Here is a 9,719-nt window from a genome sequence, read left to right on the forward strand (position 1 = left end):
AGCCTAATCTTAAAAGTAGAGATAGTGTCTGTCTCCCGAATCCAAACTGGAAGCTGGTTCCACAGAAGAGGGGCCTGAAAACTGAAGGCTCTGCCTCCCATTCTACTTTTAAATACTCTAGGAACAACAAGTAGGCCTGCAGAGCGAGAGCGAAGTGCTCTAATAGGGTGATATGGTACTACAAGGTCATTAAGATAAGATGGGGCCTGATTATTTAAGACCTTGTATGTGTAGAACTTGTGTAGAACTCTTAACTGGTTTAATTGTTTAGTTTTCGTTTACATGTGCACAGCTATTAACACGATGGTAAAGTGCAAATTATGAGGGCTTTAAGAAAAGATTTCTACTGCTGAATAAATTAACTTCCTAGGCTGTAGTTCAATGCAACTTTCATCCACTTTCGGCTTATTGTCCGTATCTCACTGATCCACCATTATAAAGACCAAAAGCAGCTACCCTCAGTAAAACCACAAGCTGATTGTACAGTGGTGAAAGAACTGAACAATCAAGCAAGCTAAAATTGGGTAATTTTCTCAGGAAATGCTGGAGAAAAAATGTATAAAGATTAGAATAAGCATTCACACAAAGATCTTCAATAGTACAACCAATAGAGTGTGGAAGGACACAGTCGCTTGCTGCGTTATTAGTCATAACAACTTTCCATCTTCACCAAAGCACAGGTCAGGTTTAACTTTTCAACAGTTGCCTTTCTAAGAAGAAGCAACATCAATGGAGGATCACTGCACCCGTGAGTCTTCCAGTGTGGATCAGAGAGCTTTTTAACGGTAGCTTGCCCTGCAGGTCAGCTTGATGAGCAAGTATTTGTGATGTATTCAAGAGTGCACCATGTCGTAGTCAGATATAACGAGATACTGTACACTGCCTGCAGAGTTTTGCCTCACTCTGTCATGGCATGTGGATATATTTAGCATATTAATAACTTAGGGATAACAGACACATTAAGCATGCTAATAGGATGCAGATAATATTTGTCTGCGGGCTTAAGGGACTGGCTTCACAGAAACGTGAGCAGATTTTTTTTAGTTGCTTAGGACCTAATGAAACTAGCTGACAATTCAAAGTGACAAACATATTCATGTTCCAGAGTAGAAAAGGCTGCTGAGTGCAATGGGGAGCTGTTTGGCCTTTGTCAGACAAGTTGTCAGCATCCAAGCCTGCACCATTAAAAAGGTTGTAGAAGAAATAGTTCAAGCGAACATGTAACGTCTGTTAGAAAACATAATGCAAAATCGACAAGCTAGGCCAAAACAAGATCAAAAGTGGTCTAAAGTACTCACATATATGCGAGTGTGTTTTTCGTCTGGAAACTCATAGTGAAAATTTCCGTAGAAAAAAAAATAATAAATTGCAATTGTTAATATCCAACAAGTGACAACATAGTGGCATCTTCACTAGATTTAAGTCTATACAAGATTTATTTACTTACTTATGCCTAACACCCCTCCAAGCGTCCTCCAAAATGCTCAAGCTGGAAGCATCGTCCCCATCCGATAACAGGTGTATCCCAACTTTGACACCATGTATTCTTTATTTTTTCTTTTCTTGTGGGTTCCATGTCAGGGCATGTCTTGTTAAGTTGTTGCCTGGCTTCCACAGCATATGTCTTATCCATCTGCATCTTCTCTTTCTCTACAGGTAACTGCTTCCCTTTTTCCCCATAGGTTCTGATCTTGTTAGGCCAGGAGACGTTCAAAATTTTTCTTTGGCAGCTACTGATGAATATCTGTATCTTATTGATACATATTGATACATAGTTATAGAATATTCACAACATACTTCATACCGTGTACATTGTAACATACCATAATAGACCCATTTCTGTAATATACTTACATATCTATATTATTGCTAATATATATTGTAATATATCTATATCACTAAAGCACTTCTGGATGGATGCAAACTGCATTTCGTTGCCCTGTACCTGTGCATGTGCAATGACAATAAAGTTGAATTCTAATTCTATTCTATATTGGTGGCCTTTGTTATCCTTTAAGATTCTACACTAATTTCACATTCGCAGATTCTGATCTGGGTGTGTTGCCCAAGTATTCTTGTGTTCCAGATGCGCATCATCAGGACTGAACTGCCAGGCATGCAGGATCTCTTCAGACAACGCTGCATGAGGAAGACGCAGCGGATCCTCTCTGATCCCAGCCACCCCAACCACAGACTTTTCACACTCCTGCCGTCTGGCAGGTGGTTCAGGAGCATTCAGACCCGCACTAGAAGACACAGGGATAGTGTAATAGGGATAGGAATAGGGATAGGGTAACCCACAAACCATCAGGCTTTTGAACTACTGACATTCTGTACACACCATTACGGGACTCTACATGCTGTCACTCCAACAAACGCCACTTAAATGTTCATTGCACAAGTTTTTTGCGCAAACTGTAAATACCAACAATTATCTTAAATTCTCTAAATATTTAATACTTTAGTATTTTTTTTGTTTGTTTTATATATTTTTATTATTATTAGCATTATTATTACTGTTATTTTTATTGTTATTTGAGCAAGGTACCGTCCCTACACACTGCTCTCTGGGCGCTGGATTGGCTGCCCACTGCTTCACTAGAGTGAATAAATAAAGTATACGTTATTATTTTCTTGTTATTTTCATCTTAAATATAACTGCACACTTTCTATATGCTCATGTAAAGCTGAGGAGCAGGAGCCAAAGAATCTCATTATGGATAAATGTGGCTACACTGTTTCTCTGTATATTACAATAAAACTTGAAACTTGTTTAGGCTATTCTCACCTTTACATCAGCATCTATTCCAAGGAGAAAAGCAACTGGACTTCTTTAAATTGCTCGAAGACATTTCACCTCTCATCCGAGAAGCTTCTTCAGTTCTAAGGTCAAATGGTGGAGAGTCCCAGATTTAAGCCCTATGGGAGTGTCCCCAAGAGGGGCATGGACTCCCTGTTGATCCTCTACCTAATCACACAAGCCAAGCTGTGGAAACGGGTGTAGGTCACAATCAGCCAAGGTTTTGGGTGAACTCATTGTCCTATCGTCTGTGAAGGTTCTCAGTCATCCAGGTCATCGTAGTCAAAGGAGCTTGCAAAGAAAAGCGTCTGGACTTCTTTAAGTTACTTGAAGACATTTCACCTCGATTAGAGGATCATCAGGGGGTCCTTTTGTCCCTCTGTGGGGGGTTACTCCCACTAGGTTTATATCTGGGACTCTCCACCATTTGACCTTAGAACTGAAGAAGCTTCTCGGATGAGAGGTGAAACGTTTTCAAGTAACTTAAAGAAGTCCAGACGCTTTTCTTTGCAAGCTCCTTTGACTCATTGTCCTATCATGTGATTTATTCATTGGCTTTATGATTATTTGCTATTTTAACATTGCATTCTCCATATCATAACACCAGGTATTTGCTGCAATAATTACATTATAGCTGTATAATGACTACAGCAGTGTACTTTTTACTTACACGATCTAGACCCCTGGAAAAACAGACATTACAGACCCTTCTGTTTGAAATTCAGTAAATGTTTGTAATTCTGCTTTTGCCACGGGGCTCTTGCTGTTTCTCAGCAGAAATTCACATTCTTGTTATTTCTATTCCGTGAATTTCTACAATGGAAAAAGTTGAGCCTAATAATTATATTTAGAGCTATGAAAGGCAAAAGCTGATCCATAATGAGGTGTTCTGTGTTTCTGATGCCCCATTTGAACTTTTGGCTGCTTCGTTATTTCCCAAGTGGTCACCACAGCAGATGGATCCACATGTTGATTTGGCACAGATTTTATACAAGATGCTCTTCCTAACACAACCTTCCCATTTACCCCTGCCTAGGAACAGCACTAGCTTGTGAGTTTGTATCTCCTCCCAGTCTCAAACTAGAGATCCTTCTCATGTAAGGCAAATATGTTAATGACTAGACCATGGAGCTATGAGCCCAAACGTGGAGCAGAAAAAGAGATCATTTTATATTTTATAACTTTTTCTCTTTATGAATAGCAGAGGTAATCCTAAAGTGTTATTTGACACCATTAGTGATATTGTTCCTCCTGCTCCACCTCTTCTTCAAATGAAGATTACAAAAATTTTCCTTCTTTCTTGGTTGAAAAAAAAAATCCCTAACGTCAGAAGTGCTATTTCTCCATCTGCATCTACACTGTCTTTTCCTGCTACAGCGCGGCCTCATAGTTTAGTACGTTTTTCATCTGTTTCTTTTCCCAAGCTGGTAAAATTAGTTGATTCAATGAATGCATCCTTCTGTTCTTTCAACAATTACGTTTTGAGAGATTCTGCCTTAAAAGGACAGCTGGAGCGCATCCTCCTTTGTCCCTGCACCACTACTTCACACAGACTGCATCACAGACTGGCTGGCCTTTCCCCTCTTGTCTGCCCTATGGGTGTTGCTATTTGAGCATTTTAATCAGAATTTCAGCTGTGGATGAATTTTCATTTAAAAAAAGATGTCATTTTGTCATTTTGTTCTGTGATTTACTTTTCCTGTAAATTAATCTCGATTTGGTGTCTCAAAAAACAGGAGGAAAAGTCTCGGCACGTCTTTTGTAAATATTAGCAAAACCAAGTAAATTGATGCTGTTAGACACACTTATGCAGTCTGATGCCATGTGGCTTTTTTGTGCTAATGTTTGTTCCTTAATTTCATATATTAGGAGCAGGACTCTAAAAGGGAGGAAAAAATAAAGTAGAGGCAGAAAAAGGCCTGTTTTTTGTTTTTTTAAGGCTCGCCCAGATGTGATGTTTTGACTTTATCTTGCTGTAACAGCAGCAATTTAGACTCCTACCAGAAAAGAATATGAAAACCAACTGTAAGACTGAAAGCCTGTAAGAGAAAGGCAAAATTGCAGAAGTGATTATGTTCCTAGGTTGAAGATGGAGCGCATCAGCATACATCTGCACTTGCAAGAAGCTAGTGCCATTACTTTTCTTACCAAATGAAGACACAAGTGCTGTACTGGGACTGTGTGGTTATAAAATGTATGAATGCTGGTTCCCAGTGCTTCATATTAGTGACACTGTGACTTTGCTGTGGCACCAGAATAACCAGATAATCTGTTGTTGCTATGTGCCAACCTCTAGGGCTGAAAAATGAAGCCAGTGTGAAAGTGCCAAAAGCTGTACTTCCACTAATCGCCACTTCAGATCCAAAGAGAGTCGATCCACAAAAGACTTGCATGTTTAAATGTCCAGTTCAACAGTATTAAAAAGATTTACAGCTTTTTTGACCCCAGCTTTTTTACAGCTTCTTTTACATATGAATAGTTTCACATGAAGCTGCAAGGTGGATTGAAATTTTTCAGAATTTTTAACAACTCTATTGCTGTAATGAAAAGCTCCTCTAATTTTAATTCTCTGCTGTGTTTGTGGTGTTGGTGCTTTTTGGAAGATTTATTAGAATCATCTGACAAATACTAACCTTCAGAAAGTTTGTGCTTTAGTTTTTGTGAGTGAAATTCTTTTTTTTTTTTAGTATCTTAATAAGCACTAATCAGCAGATGGCTCTGTGCTTTGTTCTGTATAATTTATGAATGCAGTTTGCTAACTATTAAAGTAAACCTCATATAGTGCACACTATTTGGAAATGCTTTGTAGTATGATCTGTGAGTAGGGGTGTAATTTCCTTGTGATTAAAAGGAATTTCAATTTTTTTTTATTTGAAATTAAAATGTAATTATATGTACATATAAATACTTAATGTAGATACAAGAATAAGGAAGTAACAAGTCAGGAAACAGAAACAGTTATACTGTAATTTTACTGTAAATGAGTAGTGCAGTTTATTTAATTTTAAGTAGTGTAAAAACGACCTGGTAATTTTGCAGAAGAAGAAAAAAGTGTGCTGTACTTTTTGGGGTGTGGAATGGAAGAAGCTTCTCGGATGAGAGATGAAACGTCTTCAAGCAACTTAAAGAAGTCCAGATGCTTTTCTTTGCAAGCTCCTTTGACTACGATGACCTGGATGACTGAGAAACTTCACAGATATATTGGAATAGAATGACTTAACCTTCCCCAACTTCGGAGTATTTTGTGGGAACGGAGACTCACGTTATACTTTAAAAAGTTGTAAGTACAGTGTAAGTTAAAAAGAATAATAGTATAATCAAATACCATCATCCACATGAACATAATAATTAGTAAATAATGATGTAAAAAAAATAATAAAGCTGCATACATCTGCAAGCTGCTTAGCAACCCACCTCTACCCCAGCTCCACCTTTCAGGGTAACAATCATTCTTATCCTCGTTGTTATTGATATCTGCTCTGTTCTGTGCTGGTCTTGATGCTGCTGGTCTTGCTTCTAGCTTTTAACTTGTAATGGTAGGGAGATTCTAGAACATGCTACCAACTAATACACATATGTGTAAGTTCAACAGATTTAATGAAGCTTATGCCTAAATTCAGTAAGGAAAATCTGTAATCACTCATCTGCCTGCTTTCCTGGGCATTTGTCTGCTAGTGCGTTCTTTACATCACTTCCACTTTTCCACCCTGTCAAACTCAGGGCTGACAACATTTATCCATTTAAACCAATCAGCCTCCGCTCAGCCCACCTCCTCTCCATCTCTGCTTCACCTGAGTCACTCAGAACTCCGTCCAAGCATCCATTTTCATCTTCACCACCACCACCGTCTAGACTCCTATCACTGCTGGGATTCTGTTCTGCCACAATGGGTCATCGGAGTGTAATTGCCAAATAGATTAAATAATCATTCTACCTAAATAAATCATGTTCAATTCTCCCAAATGAGTTCTCCTTATTGAATTGAAGATCAACAGTCTCCTTTTCACTGTCTTTGACCTGAGTGGAATTCATTTTGGTAAGAGAACATTTTTGAATGATCCTTTGAAGACTAAACCATTTTTAAGATCAAACACCCGTGAGGCACTTTCATTTTCAGGTGAATTGAACTGAAGAAACAAAGAGGAAAGCACAACCGGTGTTATAGAGTAAGGCATATTTTCAGAGAAATCTATAGTAAAAACAAGACTGTTAAATGACAAAGAACTGATCTCAACTTTGGTGGAGGTTTCATTCAAACACATTAAAAAATGTTTCAAATTTGACTGAAAAGTGGAATTCATCACTCTTAACAGTGGCCCGAGGGAGTGCAAAGTGAGGCCGCACTTTGGCACTTTACTGCAAATGAGCCGCTCCACTCGAGTGGCCACCTGCTGAATACTGATGACGGTTATTGTGTTGTTTGACTTTCCACATGTTGTGGTTTTTAAGCAGGTGCATCATATTTTTAGCAATCACTGTAACGTGATCTCGTCTTGGAATTCACTACCACCATCATTCATGGTTTTTATTTGTATTTTTTCATCCCTGCTACCAAGTCCGATAAGGGGGAAAAGGTACTATTTCTTCCCGAGACTTTCCAGGTACACAATGATCAAATATTGCTCTAACTCACCCCGGTTTTCACAGCCTTCAAATTGTAGCACTACTGTTCACCCTTACTTCAGCCAGATCTCGACCAGAAGCTTTTCTAGGCTGCTATAATTTATATATTCTTGTTTTTCTCTTCGGTAATGTATACATTCACTAGCTGGTTCCATCACTTTGCACCGAACAGGTACTTTCAGCAACACAAATTTTACAACATAATCCAAGTCTCTCTCCTCTCAAAATATCTTTTTCCTGCTTCTACCTCAGTTGGATGTCATATATGCACTGTGTAGAATAATTTATGTACCGTGGATGGCTGTGTTCAAAGTCATCAGCAGAAGGGGAAAGTTTTGCTGTGCTCACATTAAACAGGACTTTAAAATGTGCGTATGCGTGAATTGGAAGTCCTATGTGCCCATACAGTGAAAATAATAGAACATCCAAAATGCAAAAAGTCAGGACCACAGTAGTTAAAACAAGATTTATTTCTATTTGCAGTAATGTCCAGTTGGTGGTTTTGTCTCCATTCTGGGACCTCCCTTCGTGCGACTGTAGCCTATAGAAAAGATCCACATAACTACAATGACACCATCAGTTGGTTTTGGACTTTGTATTTTGACATATTAGCATTAATGTTTTGGCTGCTGCCATGTTGGTTTTCTGGAGCCAGAGAGAAATAAGTGAAAGATTGCTAACAAAGCTTGCTAGTGTTAACTAACTGTATTTTTAAACTGTATGGTTGAAACACACTGACATGTATGTATTTAAAGCCTCAAGATTTTGTATTATCAGCTGTCATGTCATTTAAAGCCAGTCATTTAAGCCATGTCATTTAAAGCCAGAAGTTACTGTATTTGGATGAGGGGAACAAGTGATCAGCTAACGCTAACAAGCTTTGTTGGCAGACTGTATTTTTAAACTATATTGGTGAAACACGATGACACGACTATTTGAAACCTCATTGTTAGCATGCTACTCTATCATCCAAGTAAGTAACTTCAGGCACAAAAGATATCAACATGGCAGAAGCCAATGCTAAGTCAAGTCATGCTAGCAGGCTTGGTTTAATAATTGTAGTGCAGTGCAGTAGCCAAACAGACATATCTGCTAATTAATATTAAGTATTAGATTAATAAAGCCACTGAATTCCAGTCTCCAAAACTGAAGCAGAGGCTTCTATTAAATATGATCCAAAAGAAACTACTGCCCCAAACATTTCATGACTTAATTTAGTAGAGGTAAAGCCTGGCAGACAGCTATCAACAGCAGACAGCTATGTAAGTGACATCTGTCAGCCAAAGTTGGCATATCCAAAAATTGAAGCTTTACCAGGATTTGAATTGATGAGTTGCTGCAAACTTCACCCACTGTATTTTTTTTATCAATGGGAAAAACATTCACTATTATTATAGGACAAAACAAACTTTTTCATACAAGGCTGTAAACTGTCTTTTTGAAGCTCTAAAATTGAGCCTTTTAACACGGGAGTCTAAGGGACTGACTCTTTCTTTGAAGCCAGGCTGAAGTGGCCATTAGAGGAACTGCAATTTTTGGCACTTCTATGTTTGCTTCATTTTTCAGTCCTAGAGGTTTCCACTTGGCACATTCATTTGAAAGTGGAGGCAGTGTTTACCCCATACAAAGCAGAACAGCCATCAGTCACAACAGACACGACACTGGATAAGTAACATGAAACAAAATGGAAATAGGAGGCTGGGGTGAAGGTGGGTGTAGGGGTATAGGGGGTCTTATGCATGAAAACTATTAAAATATTAGTTGTCATTTTGTGGACTTTTTTACTAAAATAACTGCATAATAAGTCTTTTAAACTTATTTTGATGATGTTTTGTCAGATTTTCACAGCAGGACTTTAGAATTAAAGAGAAAACTGTATGGACACACACTCAGTTGTTAAAACTGCCTAAGGTAACTGGCAACGTTACAATCAACCAATAAAATCCATTTAAATGTGGATGTTATTTTTCCTTAAAAGGATAAAAATATGTTCTGTATTGCTATCGTAGCACAACTGTAGTTTGTTCAAACATATTTTCCATTGTTTCCTACAATTCAGACATCGGACTCAGTTATAATTCAAGATCAATAGTGAAGTGTTTTTAGATCATTTGGGTAAAAGCAAAGGAAAAGCAGGAAATGGAGGGACCAAAACATTGGCTGGAAAGAATAAAGCACAGAAAAAGAGTAAGGATGCTTTTATGACAATGCCACCATTTCAACAATTCTATCACTGGTAAAAGGAAAAGTTAACTTGACATTTCTCAGACAGCACAAATTGAAACATCAACGCTGT

Source organism: Rhamphochromis sp. 'chilingali' (assembly GCF_963969265.1).
Source record: "Rhamphochromis sp. 'chilingali' genome assembly, chromosome: 3".
In the NCBI taxonomy this organism is placed as follows: domain Eukaryota; kingdom Metazoa; phylum Chordata; class Actinopteri; order Cichliformes; family Cichlidae; genus Rhamphochromis; species Rhamphochromis sp. 'chilingali'.